We start from the raw sequence: 15,986 nt of genomic DNA, 5'->3' as shown, positions 1-15,986 counted from the left end.
AAAAAAAAAAAGGAAAGGGCTTCAAAATTTCCAAAACATCAAAGGAAAGTACCTCTCCTTGCCAAAATACAAAAGGTAGTCCCTCCAAAGCAAGGACAAGCCTTCAAGTTTCCCAAACCAAAGGGGAAAACACTCCCTTGGCTGAAAAAAAAAAAAAAAAAAAAGAAAGGAAAAAAAAATGCACATCCTACTTACCCAAGGACAATCATTAAATCTTTCCAAAACCTTGAAGGAAATCACCAAAGCTTTCCAACACCTTGAAGGAAATCACCAAAGCTTTCCAATACTTTGAAGAAATCATCGTCATTGCCGAAATTGAAGGAGGTTCCTACCTAAGGAAGGACAAACATTTTTTCCCACAATCACAAGAAAAAAAAAACCAAGCCTCAAAATACACCAAATGTATTTTGTTAAAATTTATGGAAAATCAATACGCATAATAAGTATGTGCCGATTTATCCATTTTCAAAATTTTCATTCTAGATTAAGTACGGCCCTTGAAGAAAATTCCCATTTCATTCAAGATTAAGCCTGTACGGCCTTTGAAGAAAATTTTCATTTCATTCAAGACCAAGCCTCAATGGCCCTTGAAGAAATGTTTCGTCCAAGAAATACGCCTCAACGGCCCTTGAAGAAGCAAACTAATTCAAGATCAAGTCTCAACGACCCTTGAGTTAGAACATTCACATTGCAGGACTTGAAAACACGTTTCCTATATGTGACAAGCACATGCCTACAACGCACCTTGAAGTGGGGGCATTTGTAGACGTGTAAATTCCGTTGCATGTAAATAATGCATCACAAAGTACCACGTGGCACATGACTCATCACAAATGGACAAGTCATCAATGACATGTGGCACAAATCAAGCAAAGGAAGAATAAAACTTCCCCAAAACTCGACAAAAGGGGGAAGAAATCCTTTAAAATTGGCAAGGGGCCCAAATTGCTCTCAAAATCGGAAAGAAAGCTAAAGCATTTTCACAAAACAAGCAAGAATTGAATATTGCTCTCAAAATAGGCAAGAAAGCCCTATAATTCGGCCAAGCAAGGGAAAGTGGCTGAAAATAAGACACAAAACATGCCTAAATTCTCCCACGGACAAATCAAGACGCAAATCAAAGCCAAATCCATCTAAAGGCAAGGTTTGAGAAGTCTATAAACACAAGGTCCCAAGACAAGCATAAGGTCGACAATTTCTACATTCAAATGCCGAAATTCTCACAAAAGGAAAACCTCTGCCAAAGTTTTGAAGACTAATACGCTACCAAAACTCTATTTGAAGAACACACAACCAAAGCCGAAGCACTCCCTTGAAGAATCAACAAACAGTCGTGCCGATTCCTTCAAGACTTTGTTGCAAGCTCAAAACTTGTAACGACATTTGTTTCAAGATCAGGTTGCTAAGACCCTTGAATCAACGAAATCCTACATCAACACTACCTTTGCCACAGCCCGAAACCTAAGGTAAAGATCATCCACACATTGTTTCAAGCTCAAAAACTTGAAGCAATCATTCAATCGTTCGTCTGAGATCAAGTCATCGCGACCCTTGGATCAACAACCTACATATCTACATCAAATTTGAAGACTGAATCAGAGGAAAATTGTAAACAGAGATTGTAACCCTACAAATTTATCAATACAAATCTACTTTGTACACGTGTTTTTGTTTCATTCATTACAAAATTTTCTTGTTTACACGGTTGTAACCAAAGTTCTAAAAGATGCTAGGTGCTAGTCGGGAGGTGGGCTGGGGCCTAACGCCTAGGTGGCTTGGCGGGCGCCTAGGCAGACTAGGCGGATTTAATTAAATCTATTTTCTATCTAAATAAGTCGCAGCCTAGGCGGGTCTAGGTGGGTTAGGCGGGTGCCTAGGCGCCGTTTAGAACAGTGGTTGTAACAAGCGACCAAGTTATTCAAGTTAGTTTGTGCAAGCGATGACGATGATCTTTTTCCTTTTGGGAAGCTGGCTTTGAATGTTGGCGCCAACAACAATTAAACTAAGCTCAACCAAGAGAGTTTGACAACCATCCTTTCCATCTCAATTATCTTTGCTAGTGGTTGAACAGAAAAATGGGGTTGTGATTTTAACTCGTAACTACTTTGACTTTTTTGGTTCAATCTCTCTCTCAAGTCTCAGCTTCCTAGTTTTTATTTTGTCACTCAGAAGTTAGAATGTACTGTTAAATTTGAGTTTTTCTCCAACCATTCGTCCTTCAAAAATGAAAGAATGACCTTTAAGAAAGAACGAGAGTCCTGCAAAGAAAATCTCTAATCAATTGGGTCTTTCATGTTTGGTATTCTAGCTTTTGTTAGAGTAAAACTAGACATGAAACCTTTGGTGCACTACTACGAAATTACCCATTAGTGTCCTTTTAAAAAATGACTAGAAAAGCTAATTTCATAAAAACCCCTACCTTACCTCTTCTAATAATCTAAATTTATTCTCAACATTTTTTCAAATGGCCACATCTTCAACCAAATGATAGGAAATCCAAAGGCTTATTCATTTAGTGACAAGTGGCACTCAAAATATGTTTGGATAACTTTATTTTAATAAGGTAGTTTAATTTAATTAACCAATAAATTAAAGAACAAAATTAAAAATAATAAACATTGAGGGGCTAAAACATAGCTCATTTCGATTGGAGATGATATATAAATAAAGCCTAGCACTGTTCGTTTAAAAATATTTTTTTGCTGGGCTATAATTCTAGACGGGGCTATATTGAGTCTTTTCGGTTGGTGATGACCTGAGATAAAAGGATTAATTGGAAAGGCTAAGGACTCATCTAGGCTTAGGAGTGATAGAACATAAAAGGAATAAGGGCCCTAGCCAACATGCAGTAGACATAATTATCTCCAATCACGCAAACTTGTCTTGCCTTCTTGAAACATGCCACTACGCACCAATAATTACGGTGAAACCATGGGTAATATTAAACCATGGGTAATATAAGAGGACGAAGAAATTTGGGTTTCTGGTTTTTTTTATTTATTTTTTTTTTAAGAACAAATCTGGGCATCTAGGTGGGGCAAGGCGGGGGGGGTGGTTGCGGGGAAGGAGAAGGGATCGGCTGGGGGAGGTGAAGAGAGTGGAGGAGAGGGGTGGGTTGAGGGGGTGGGGGTGGGGGTGGGTTGAGGGGTTGCGGTGAAGGGGAAGGGATGGGTGGAGAAGACGATTTCCAATATTTTTTTTCTTTTTAGAACAAATCTGGGTATCTAGGTGGGGTGGGGGTTGCAGGGAAGGAGAAGAGATCGGCTGGGGGAGGTGAAGAGAGTGGAGGAGAGGGATGGGTTGGGGGTGGGGGGGGGTTGCGAGGAAGGGGAAGGGATGGGTGGGGAAGACAACTTCAAGTTTTTTTTTTTTTTTAATATAACTTTTTTTAGTTAATTATTTTAATATTTTAAATATTTTATTAATTGTTTAGCCACGTGGCACACATGTGGCAGCCACATCACTTAATGGTTAAATTAACAGATTTTTTAACGGTTGTATGAAATTAAAATAAAATGATAAGTAAATGTATGAAAGTGAAATGTTTTAAAGATGTTGTATGGGGTTGTAATAAACCTCAAACTTGAGGGGGTACTATGTAATTTACCCTTTTTTTAAATATGAAAATGGGGATTAGTACTGAGACCCACATCATATCGAACTTTAACGATCCGAACTGTCTATTTTTTAAGTTGCACCTCATAGATCATCATTGCAAAATATTAGCCAAATCGGAAATATTTGAGGCGTCTAATTGAGTTCAAAGAAATTGACGAACATTTTGTTATCTTAGAAATGTTGAAATTTAATCGTGATAATTAAATAGGCAAATGGTTTCAAGTTAAATTGAATTTTTGTAAGAATGAACTATGAATCGAGACTTACAAAATAGATAGTTTGGATCGTTGAAATTCAATGTGGAGTGGGGCCCACAACTAATTCCCACCTTTTAAAAAAATAGGAATCCCTTCCCTTAATCTCTCTCTATCTCTCTCTCTCTCTCTTATTAGTAATCGAGCTCCCTCTCAAGACATTGTGCTACTTCTTTTACAATCAAGTGTCAAATATAAATTATTTTCATTGTAATTAGCTAAATTTAATGTAGAATATTGTTTAAATAAAAAAAAAACTGTGCTTCTCAGATAAAATGTTCCGAGTTCAGATGCAAACGGACTTTAATTTAGGGTTAGGCCATCTCCAACCGATGGTTGGCCAGAGGGCTCGTTTTAGCCCTCTGGCCCTCCAAGATTCTCCAAGATATTAATATTTTAATGAACAGTACAGGGCCATATTTGCCTCTGTCTCCAACCGAGGGCTACAGGGCCAGAGGGCTCGTTTTAGCCCTTTCACAAAAAACCGTCTCCAACCGAGGGCCAAAGGGCCATAGGGTCAAACATAATTTATTATTTAAAAACTACAACTTAAATTCAAATCCAACGGCTAAGTGACGTCAGCTAGCCGTTGGTAGCTGACATCATGCTGACGTCAGCTAGCTGTTGGATCCCAAAATGACATTACAGTTCGTGGGCGTTCACCCCTCTTCAATAACTTGGCGGAAGGTAAAGCACTTCAACTTGACTACTACATCAACAGCCGTCAATACAATATGGGGTATTACTTGGCAGATGGCATCTACCCAAAGTGGGCGACACTTGTCCAAGCAATTCCAAACCCTAGGAATGACGCGGAAAAGTTGTTTACCTTACACCAAGAGGCATATCAGAAAGATGTTGAGAGAGCTTTTGGTATTCTACAAGCACGGTGGAAGATCATCAGCGAACCAGCAAGAGGGTGGAGTCGAGAAAATTTGGACTCCATCATGGTGTCTTGCATCATATTACACAATATGATAGTGGAGGATGAGCGAGATGGGTATATTGATGGAGAGTCCGATGACGACCAAGAAGATCCAAATAGGTCAAAAAAGGGCTCGTGCAAAAATATATGATGAGCTTAATTTGCCTTTCAATCCAAAAACTGGTAGTATCTCTATAGATGAGTATATGAGGCGCTATAGAATGATACGTTCTCGTGCCACAAACAAGTACCTACAACAAGATCTTGTTGCACATCTTTGGGCCCAAAGAAGCACGGAGTTGGCATTTACGTTTTATGTTTTTAAATGTTTTTAAAAATGTTGTTTAAGTTTCATGTTGCATAATTTTTATGTTGGTTAATGTTATTTAATGTTGTTTCATATTGTTTAATGTTGTTTCATGTTACTTAATTTAATTTAATGTTGTATAATGTCTTAGGAAGTTATAGGAAAAAAATAGAATTTAAAAAAAAATATGAAACAAATTTTGTGAAATAGAAGTTATAGAAAAAAAATGGAATTAAAAAAAAATATGAAACAAATTTTGTGAAATAGAAAAAAAAAATCAAACAAATCAAATCAAACAAATTTTAAATGAAACGAATAATAATAATAATGTCAAAAAAAAAAATCAAATCAAATGCAACGGCTAGTAGCTGTTTCATTTGAATTTTTTCTTAATAAATCCTGTCGGTAACAAAACTATAAAAAAAAAATAGCTAGCCCGGGGCTGGCTGGCTGGCCGAAAGCAGCCAGCCCTTTGGCCCTTTGAAATTCCGTGGGGCCCTCCCAGATTCCCGAGCCATCTAGCCTAGCCCTCGGTTGGAGACGGTTTTAGGGCTATTTTCGGCCCTCTGGCCCTCTGGACCTTTCGGTTGGAGATGGCCTTAAAAACCATTTTGATCATTGAATTATAGGTCAAAATCTATTTTGGTTACCATGTTTTCAATTTAACTAATTTGGTCACTGTGTTGTTAAAAAATTACCAATTTTGGGGGCTTCTACTAGTTTTCAATTAAAAATAAAATAAAATATTCACTATTGATTAATAATTGTTGAAAAATAATTTTTTTGAACAAGAACAAGAAAAAGAATGAAGAGATGGGTATGGGAAAGATAGGTCAGACCGTCTCCCTTTTCTTAATCTTTTCTTAATGTTAATTAGTGTATAATATTGCTTGTAACAAATAAATAAAAAATTGTCATGTTGAAATATATCAAATGTCAGTGTTTTGATACATTGAAGTTTTGGTAGTGTGAAGCTAAGAATTTCAAGGAGAATTCAAGGAGAATAATAAAGACTTTTAAATCACATTTAAAGGGAAAGGCTAAAATGACTCTGTAAATCTTTCCAGCCCCCGGAAATTTGGACTGTCATGGTGAAACCACAACTGGTCCCCTTTTATTACATTTTTTGAAAAAATAATATTATCTACACTAAGGGGGAGGAGAGTGGGCTTAGCCTCACAATAAACTAATAATAATGTAATTCAAATTTGACTTTGACAAGAATCAAACCTAAGACCTCTCATTTAAAAGTAAAAAGAAACACCACAAAACCGAAATACTAAATGGTGGCTAATCTCTTTTGATTAAAAGAAATAAAAAATCACATTTAAGTGGTCAAAAGAATTGGCTGCCACTTTTTAAAGTTAATACCAAATTGCAGTATCCTGACATGGTAACTAACATTTCATGCGCCAAATTATTTTTTCTAACCTACTATTTATGACTCTTTCTTGCTGTATAATGGGAAAGTGCTACAGAAAGTCGTTACATCCGGAGCATTTTCTGGGACTTAGAACTAGAGGGCTTTTTTTACTTGAAAGAAGTCGTTTCGCTCCTTTTGTGCTGCATTGACGTCATCTGGAGATGCCACTGCAACCACGACCCCTTTGTCTTTGACTACGTCGATCGCATTTGCAAATTCCTTGAAGTCCTTCAAGCTGTGTGACAAATGGATAACAAGTTAAATCTTGAACTAGGTAATACATTCGCAGGCATGGCCGTAACCGATGTTATGTTCTCATACAAGAATCTAAATATGATATACAATAATACCTGATTAGGTATGATAAAGCTAACAGCTTATTGGCGAACAATGAAAACGATGGAGTAACAACAATGGTTCTCATGCCTTACAACTCGAATAACAAGTTAAATCATCAACCAATGAACAGAATCTTTACCTTGTTGACAGTATCTCTGCTCGTCTTACTTGCCTTTCTTCTTCTGTGATTCCCAATAAATATCGCAACAAACTGCAGGAGAAGAAAAAATGGAAACAGGTGAGGTGAAATATTTCAATCTTTTGGAAACAAAAAGCAAATTCAGAACCAATGTGAGACCGCCAGGCAACAAACTATTATGGCACATTGTGTGCGTAAAATTAGATACGGAGGCATACACATGACTGTTTCTAGCAACAATCATTAAAAGGTAAAAACAATCCTGTTCCCTTCTGGTTCCACAGCGGTCCTCACATATATCTCCACTTTCCGACAAAAATAAAACTGATGATGTCACCATACCTACTATAACCTTTGGCATCAGGAAGCTGGTACGAATCAACATCTCCGATTGTCCCAATGATGGACTTGGAAAGAGTCTCGTCATCCATTTCTAATTGTCAAAGAAAATCCCCAGTCCCATCATATACACCAAGTGTCTTTAACAAGTTGGGGTCCCGATAAGATAAGGAGAATACTCCTATTAAATTTCACAAAGTTAGCTTGTAACATAAGCAATTAAAACTCGGAGAACATTTAACACAGAAGATTTTACCTGAGTGACTATCAAAGTCACAAAATCCTCCATATGCTCCACCACTAACTCTTACACGATCCCACAACCATGTATTACTAATGTATTTGGAGATAACATGTGCACTCCCACTAAGCCGATAACCAGCGTCATAAATGTTACCAGCCTTTCCAACATAATTAACCTGCAGAAGGTAAGAGCTCAGAATAATTAATTCATAGAACACTCAAAAAGGAACCACGACAAAAAAGTATTTTTCTAACCTGAGTAGGGATTACAATGGCTTCATTTGCTGAAGGTAATTGAGCATTCCAAGAAGCAGTCGCAACAGGAGAGCTGTTAGGCAGCAAATCAAGAAATTTGCTCCTCATGAACTTCTCAGAGTTGGTGAGATTCTTCCCTTCAGCAGTGATATTTACTATGGAACCTTGCCTAGAAAGCAAGGACTTGCGGATCTCCTCAAGAGATGAAGAAATTCCATCCCAATCTTGATCAACTTTCTCTTCAAGAGCTTGAAGAAACTCCAAGTAACTTAGTAGAAAGAAGAAATTAATTGTATCAGAAAGTATGTTGGTTGCACTAAGTTTTACTATTCGATGTTGTATTATCCATAAGTACAAGCAAATAGTTCTCACACATGCCAAAAGCTTTCCAAATTATTCATATCAAAGATATGGTAAGATTTAAAAAAAGAACGATCATGCATAACAAGCTCAAATCTGCAGGGTCCTGGAAATGAACCTAAATCTGTAATCATTCTACAAGATGTACATTAACAGCACAAAGAATTGTATTTAATTTCAATGCAACCTTGAAATCATAACTTCTTAAAGTGCACTTTACAAACAGAAAATGTAATATATGCAAGATTGGCAGAAAAGATCACTGGTAAATTTCCAGTCCAACCTGACACCACCCATTTGTTCTGAAATCCACCCCGCAGTGTTTAGCTTTGCATCCATCCTTGCAGCAGCAATTCCATGACCACCACCTCTCAATCGGTTCTGAAAAAGACATAACAGAAATATTACAGCTTTCAATATCAAGGATCAGTTATGTTGAACCTTTTCAAATAGAGTTTATGATATACCTCCATTCTCGCTTTGCTTTGGGAGACAAACTGCTTAAACCGCTGCTGGTCTGTAAACTGGACTTCTTGAAGAACACAATTGAACTGCAATAACATGAAATAGATCCATGAAAACCTTGATTAAGTATCTGCAGTAAAAATTTAAGCACCAGACTACCATACTAATCTAGAGGTAAAATAGCAATTATACAGTCGGTGACTTGGTATGGCAATGGCACTGCAATTACAGACCTCCCGCCATTCAAAAAGAAAAAAAGAAGGGAATGATCATATAGTATGTTCACAATGAAGCCAATCCTCTTAAGGAAAGGATAACTAAATTGCAACTATTATATCTTCGAAATTAAGACAAAACAAACCTGAATTTTTTTTCATTTGATTAAGCGGACAATGGAAATTTTGCACAGGAAACATTTCAAATGAAAATATGTATATTTAGAATGGAAACAAGAGAATTTTACATCCACTAAGATAAAACTTAAGTGCATAAGCATTTCCCATATTTGACAAATAATTGTCAGCTCAAGGTAAACTTCATGAGAAGTTAGGAGCAATAAGTACATGAAGCCAATTAATACAAATTCTTCTTAAGTAATGAACTAGAAATTCTTATTGACCAACTCTCAAATGAAAAAAAAAAGGAACTAAAAATACCAGGTGAAATAGATCATCAGCACGTCCTGCCATAGCTTTTCCACGAACAATTATATGGCTGCAGGGATCTGCCTTGCCACGTACAGATGATGTCATTGGATAAACTGATATTCCTCCAGTTTTCCTTCCGATCAACTGATTCAGTTGCACAAAACTCAAATCTTTTGTACCCATCTCTAGCAACGATTGGCCGTCAAAAGAACATCATGATACAATCAAGAATACACAATCTAACTTTCCTAACTTACCCAGAAAAATAACATTCTTTAACGATGCAACTTGTTAAGCTCAAATGATAATAAGAGCATCGTTCTTATGGTTACACTGTTGATGTAAATAAAGAAGCAGTTCAATGGGGTGTGCAAATTCTCATACCAATGTTGCTGCTGCAACAACCCCTAACCCTATTGGTGCTTTGCCATTAAACAGATCTACATTACTGTCCTTCCTTTCATAAATACAATTCAACGCCAGGATTAGGTGACATGTGTTAGGTTTTTTGGCTCGTCAATTAGGGTCCTTTTCCGTTTAGGATTGTTATAGGGAAATAAGGGGTGCACTGAATCTTCTCCTAAAAGGACTAGGAAAGAATCTTAGTTTCCTTGTTCAATTAGATAAGGAATCCCAGAAGTCTATTTGGAATTGGAAAGGAAATGTAATTTCCTATTCCATTTAGAATAGGAAATATAATTTGAAAAGGGACATGTGAGCCACACCGTATACTTATACATAGGGAGCAGCAAGGCTGGAATAATGAGTGAAAAAGCCAGAGACAGCCAAGAGAGTTTAGAGGTGATTAGTTCTAGGGTTTTGCAAAGTACTGTAACACTATTATTAATCAAAGAAGCCGTGATTTCTCTACCTAGGGAATCACAACTGGACGTAGGCAAAAGTTCTGCTGAACCAATATAAATCTTGTGCGTTTCTAGTTTTCTCTATTTTGCTAAGTTTTAGTCTATTGCTGGATACATTAAAGAGCAAGACCTAGGGCGAGTCAGAAATATAACAACATGAGCATGAGTGTCTGATTCAAAAGTCACAGGGTATTCACACGAATATGTAGTCTTGTGTGTTTATAATATCAATAAATATATATTTCTTCATAGGAATATGCTAGCATGCATGATAACCAGAGTAAGTGAAAGAAAGTACTCAATCTATAATTTTGCATATCTCTATGTAATTGAAGGTGAAACCTTCGTGTGTCTCCTAAAGAGTCTCAGGAAGAACATGCTGTGTGTTCCTAACTATCCAACATGCAAGTTATCGTGCTCTACAAAGTTCAGTGTGGCCCCTAAGACTGATATGAGTCTGAGAGTTGAGTAGATTTTCTTCACTGAAAGACTAATAGAAAAACGAGATTCAATGAAAGAGGGCATGGGAATCAGTCTGGCTTAATGAGTTTAAAGGAAGTCGTCAAGAATGGGGATCAAGCTCAGCCTTCTTCTTTTTTTTAATCAGTTACAGACAATTAAACCTTAAAAAATGGTTCTGACCAAGAGGAAAGAGACGCCAGATTGGTCAGTCATTGTGTGTTTTGCCTTTGATAATACAGATTAGAGAGGCTAAAGTATGAGGCTTCATTTCGCTTCAAGAGAGAAGAGTTTCACAAATTAATTTGCGCAGTTACTTCTGAATAAAATTGTTAAATCTCCAAAATTAAATATTGGCAGGACCAGTTAGCGCATGTTTGGAAGCCCATGGAAAATTAATCAAACTCTACTTTTGAGGTTCTTCAGAAGTAGCCTTTGTTTTAAGAAGAGTTAGCATCATGTTATTTGACGATGAAACCAAAGTAATGTAGGCATAAGAAAAATCAGTGGAAACATCTTACCAAAAAAGAGGTACCAAAGGAAGTAGCTCTTGCTTTAGTGAACTCATATTGAACACAACTTCAATGTACAGGACAGCATTTGTGAAGAGGTCATGCCACAGAACTTTCACGCCATTGATATCCCCAACCTACATTTAACATATATTTTTTTCAATAGGAACTACCCCGAAAGGAAATTCACAGAAACTTAAACACAAGAAACTTAATGTTCTGGTAACCACTGTAGGAATACGAGTAGGTTCCCTTGAAATGTCTTGCAAAGAGAGACTTGGAACACTTGTCAAAGCTTCCGGAAGGTCAGGAGTTTCCTGCCGCAGTTGCAGCTCCTGTGTAGCACGTGCTAGCTCAGCAAGATCTTCTTCTGTCATACAGGATTTAACTTTCTGCAATACTTCTTTCTCAGCCTCTTCATCACGGGAAGCTTTCTCTGGATCAGGCTGACAATCAAGTTACATGTTAGGAACTTAGGAGTAATAAACAGGGAAGAAAGGTCATGGGAGAAAATGTATAATTGATTACCTGCATTTCTACCACAACTCGATGGGGATTGTCCAGAATGAATTTCTTGATTAAGGGAGAGAAAACAGCCTTAGAGCCTTCAGCTTCTATTCTGGCTTTCAGTGCCAGCAAAGGTTTCTCATACTTTAATGGCTCAAACGGATCCAAATCATATATCCATCTACCCTTTAAAAAGAAAAACTTACATTAAACTCTGATCAAGAATAAATGGCCAAAAAAGATGCCTGACACTTTATTGAGAAAAGGATAGGGAAGAAAACTAAACTAAAGAGTGATATATCTTACTATGGATCGGAGCATTAGTGACAAGCCACGAGGAAATGATCCCATGTTGTTTTCCCTCAGGGAAAACTCAATCGTATTCATGGATGCTTCTACAGCTTCCGTATAAAAACCTTCCTCTGCTAACTTTTTAAGTGTACTCATGACAACTTCTTCAACCTTTTGAATATCATCTTCTGAAACACCCTTCAAACCAATACTAAATAGAGGTTGAAGGAGATCATCATCAACTCCACCACCAACGATGGCCTCACCCAACCCACTCTCAAGCAATATTTTCCTCAATGGAGAAGCCGGCGTTCCCAACATAAGATGATCCAGAAACCCAAGCGTAAGCTTAGTCTCCAAATCTAGGGGATTATCAGCAAGCAACCAATCAGCACACCATGTTTTTCTTCCTCAAGTCACCATCTTTACCAGCAGGATATTTCTCAGAAATCCTAATTGGTTCTGAAAATAGTTTCTGCGGTTGAATTCTTGATTCATTTGGAGATGAACTTGCATTGAACATATCTAGGTACTCTGAGAGAGAGAGAGAGAGAGAGAGAGAGAGAGAGAGAGAGAGGTGAGATGCTAGAGATTCAAAATATTTTCGATTATTACACTTATAAATCATTTATAAAAAATTCTATGTCATCAAAATAATAGCGCAATAAAAAGATGAACATCTAAGCGATCGCTGGCTTCTCTACGACAGATATCCATTCCGTTTCTTAAATTACTAACCTAAATTTTAGTACTTTGCAACAATTTGGATAAAAAACCAAAAATGGGGAACATTAGTTGATGTTAAGGTTTGGATTTGGAAACCTTGTTACAGAATGAAAAATCGTAAAATGCACACCACTAGAAGAAGTGATAACATAGTAAAAGAGCCACTAGCATAACTAGCATATGGCTTTATGGTTTCAGTGGCTAGATTAATATCCTCAACAGTTTCTTTCCGGAGCTAGCTTCTCATCAATCTTAATTTGGGAAAACTCACCCAATCTTTTATGGGAAAAGGTCGAAATAGTCATACATTATAATCTAGTCTGCAAGCAAACCAAAGTAATTCAAATGTATAAGTAGATCCGATTTAATACCACTCAAAATGCGCAGGCGTTCAGTTGGATCATCATCTCCATAAAACCATATCCGGGCATTGCTGGGATGGTAATACTTACGGTGGAACTCCTGTAATATGTTTGTCAGAAAGAAAAGCAGTTGCATTAAAATATTAGTTAAGAAACAACTCAAAAATAATCGACAGATGTAACTCGTACACGAGAATCAGATAACTTGCCAGGTAGGTGGTCACACTCAGACGAATAATGCATATGAGACAGAACACCGAGAAAAGAAGGGAGAGGGGGTAACAGTGAGTCATTCTACCAGAAATCAAATTCAAAACTGTTTTGCAATAGAATTCTAATTACTGTCATTCTACATCCAAATGACATTGGAATGCATCCTTTACATGGTTCAAAACTTCTTACAATTGGTCATCTGACTACATCACTACACTGAAGGCAACACGCTGAAATTTTCCAGAACAATATTTTAAAGGTTGCACAGAATGTGCTGCTGTAACAGGAATGCTGTGTGAAATTGTAATGCTACAAAAAAAAAAAAAAAAAAAAAAAAAAAAAAAAATCAAAGTCTACAATAAAGTTTCGATATATACTACGACCACAACACATTAACAGTTACAATTAAGTTTATAATAGTACTCTAAAGAACTATACAGATATTTTTCCTCGGTCAACACAACAAACCTTGAATTCTTCAAATGTCAGTTTAGGAATAACTGTTGGATCACCCCCACTGTCAACAGCATAGGTGTTGTCCGGAAAAAGAGCCTGTAGCAATTGCACATGGAAACAAGAGGTATCAATATCAAAGTATTTTGAAGAAAAAAAAAACGAAGAGGAGATACTTGGTAAACATAATACCAAGTACTCTAGACAAAAGCTAGTGCCATTAAATGTTCAAGTACTATAATCATCCATGATAACATATGACTCTCCTGTCAATAACACAGATAGGTGTGTATACCAAGAATAAATGGCCTTTATGAACTCCAGCATTCATGCTCAATTAGTATCATTATGCTAAGTGCAATGGGAAATAAATTTGGATACAGAAAATAAATAATATAATATTAAGCAGATAACCATATAGAAATGTATATTAATAATGTTTAATGATTTACATATACATCTGATTTTATAAAACATTTAGCTCAAACTGATGTGTTCAAACTAAAGCCCACCATGATTATTTCCACCATCTATTACCACGGTTGCCCACAATTAAACCCTCTACAGTATGTGGTTTGGACAACATACCTAGATCAAACAAATTCAAGTAATTGCGCATATTGTTATAGTACCATTAAACACTCTACAGTATGATTTGTAACATTGGTCTGTCCATATGATTCAGACACGTGGAAAAGAACTGAAACAAAGATGGTTAAGACTATAAATGTGCCAAACTGCTAAAATATAGACAATAAACAGTTGGGAACAAAAAGAAAAGAAAACTTGCCTGTTGAGCAGTCCGCCAGAGTATATTATCAGGCTGGGAATAGACCCCTTTCATCTCATTAAAAACAACTCCTGAAATTAAGAACAGAAATCATTTAAGAAGAAATATAGTAGCTTAATACTAGGAAATAATTTTTTTTTATAACCATGACACATAAATTTTAGAAGGATCATGTGAGCAACCTTTATACGATATATCGTCAGAAGGATCATTGAGCTCGTAATGCCAACCCTCCTGCTGGAAAGTCCTGAAGTCCTCCACACAATTAGGAAAGAAGACAGCATCCAGATATACATCGACAAGGTTATAGAAATCCTGATAAAATGACACGTTTTAGTAACGAATACAGTGTCAATACAACATATATCAATGGATTTCGTTCCAATTTTCTACTCGTTTTACCTTTGTATTTGTGGAAGCTACCGGGTAGCAAGTTCTATCCGGATAAGTAAATGCATTCAGAAACGTATTCAAGCTCCCTTTCAACAACTCAACAAATGGTTCTTTCAAGGGGTACTTTCTTGACCCACACAATACACTGTGTTCAAGGATGTGTGGGATCCCAGTGGAATCGTTCCTGCATCAACAAATAGATAAACAAGATTGAACATTGTGATTGACAACAAAAGAAAAAAGGACATTTGTAATTCACTTAAAACAACTTGATTTACACAATAATTCTTCACTGTTCGGTAGCTAAACCAATCAAACACATAATGCGCAGAAAATAAAGTATCCTAATTTGTAAAAGCTAAGCTCCATTACATAAAGAAGAATTTTTTAGTAGGAGTACTCACGGCGGGGTCCGAAAAACAATGCCGAAAACCTTATTCTCGTCATCATTGGACACCGAAATTACTTGGGCACCCGGCCTTCTTGTGCCTGAAGAGCAGAGCTTTGGATTTACACTCTCCAATGAACTCCTCAGAGACTTTCTCGGACCCGAGCTTTTCCACGACCTCATCCTGCACCCCAGAATACTTTAAACCACAAAAAACCCAAATTAAATCACAAATTACAAATTGGGTAGCTAAGGTTTCAGAAGGAAATGTACCTGAAGGGGACTGAGTGAATGGGATGGCGACTGCGCGCGGGGAGAGGGAGGAGAAACTTCTAGCGACGTTGGGGGCAGAGGAGGGGAGTAATCTGCTGGCGGGGCGGAGCAGAGAGCGTCTGCTGGGGTTGGGAATCGGACAGCGGCAGTGGTTTCTTACAGCAGAAGCTGAAGAAGAAGATGAAGAGCGAGACGAGGGGAGGGAAAAACAGGAGAGGCGGCGGGAAGAGCGGAAGGAAAAGAAGAGGCGATTGCTGGAGGCGAGAGAAGAGCGAAGCAGAGTTGCTCCCTCCATAACTTTTGTGGTTTGGATTGCGAGGGAAATAATGAAATCAGAAAGTTAAGTGGAGTTGGGGATTGGATGGGTGGTTCTTTCCTTCTTTTATTTTGGGATGTGATATCCACCCACCTCATTTTAATTCTCACACATTTTTTTTAATTT

General features: G+C 37.2%; 1 pseudogene; it reads right to left on the bottom strand.

Annotated features, from left to right (window-relative positions):
• Positions 1–6,381: 6,381 nt before the first annotated feature.
• LOC126584255 (presequence protease 1, chloroplastic/mitochondrial-like) lies at positions 6,382–15,839 on the bottom strand (annotated as a pseudogene).
• Between the last annotated feature and the right edge of the window lie 147 nt (positions 15,840–15,986).

The sequence above is a fragment of the Malus sylvestris genome, chromosome 10, assembly GCF_916048215.2.
Source record: "Malus sylvestris chromosome 10, drMalSylv7.2, whole genome shotgun sequence".
In the NCBI taxonomy this organism is placed as follows: Eukaryota; Viridiplantae; Streptophyta; class Magnoliopsida; order Rosales; family Rosaceae; genus Malus; species Malus sylvestris.
This window is presented reverse-complemented; position numbering and strand designations above follow the sequence as displayed.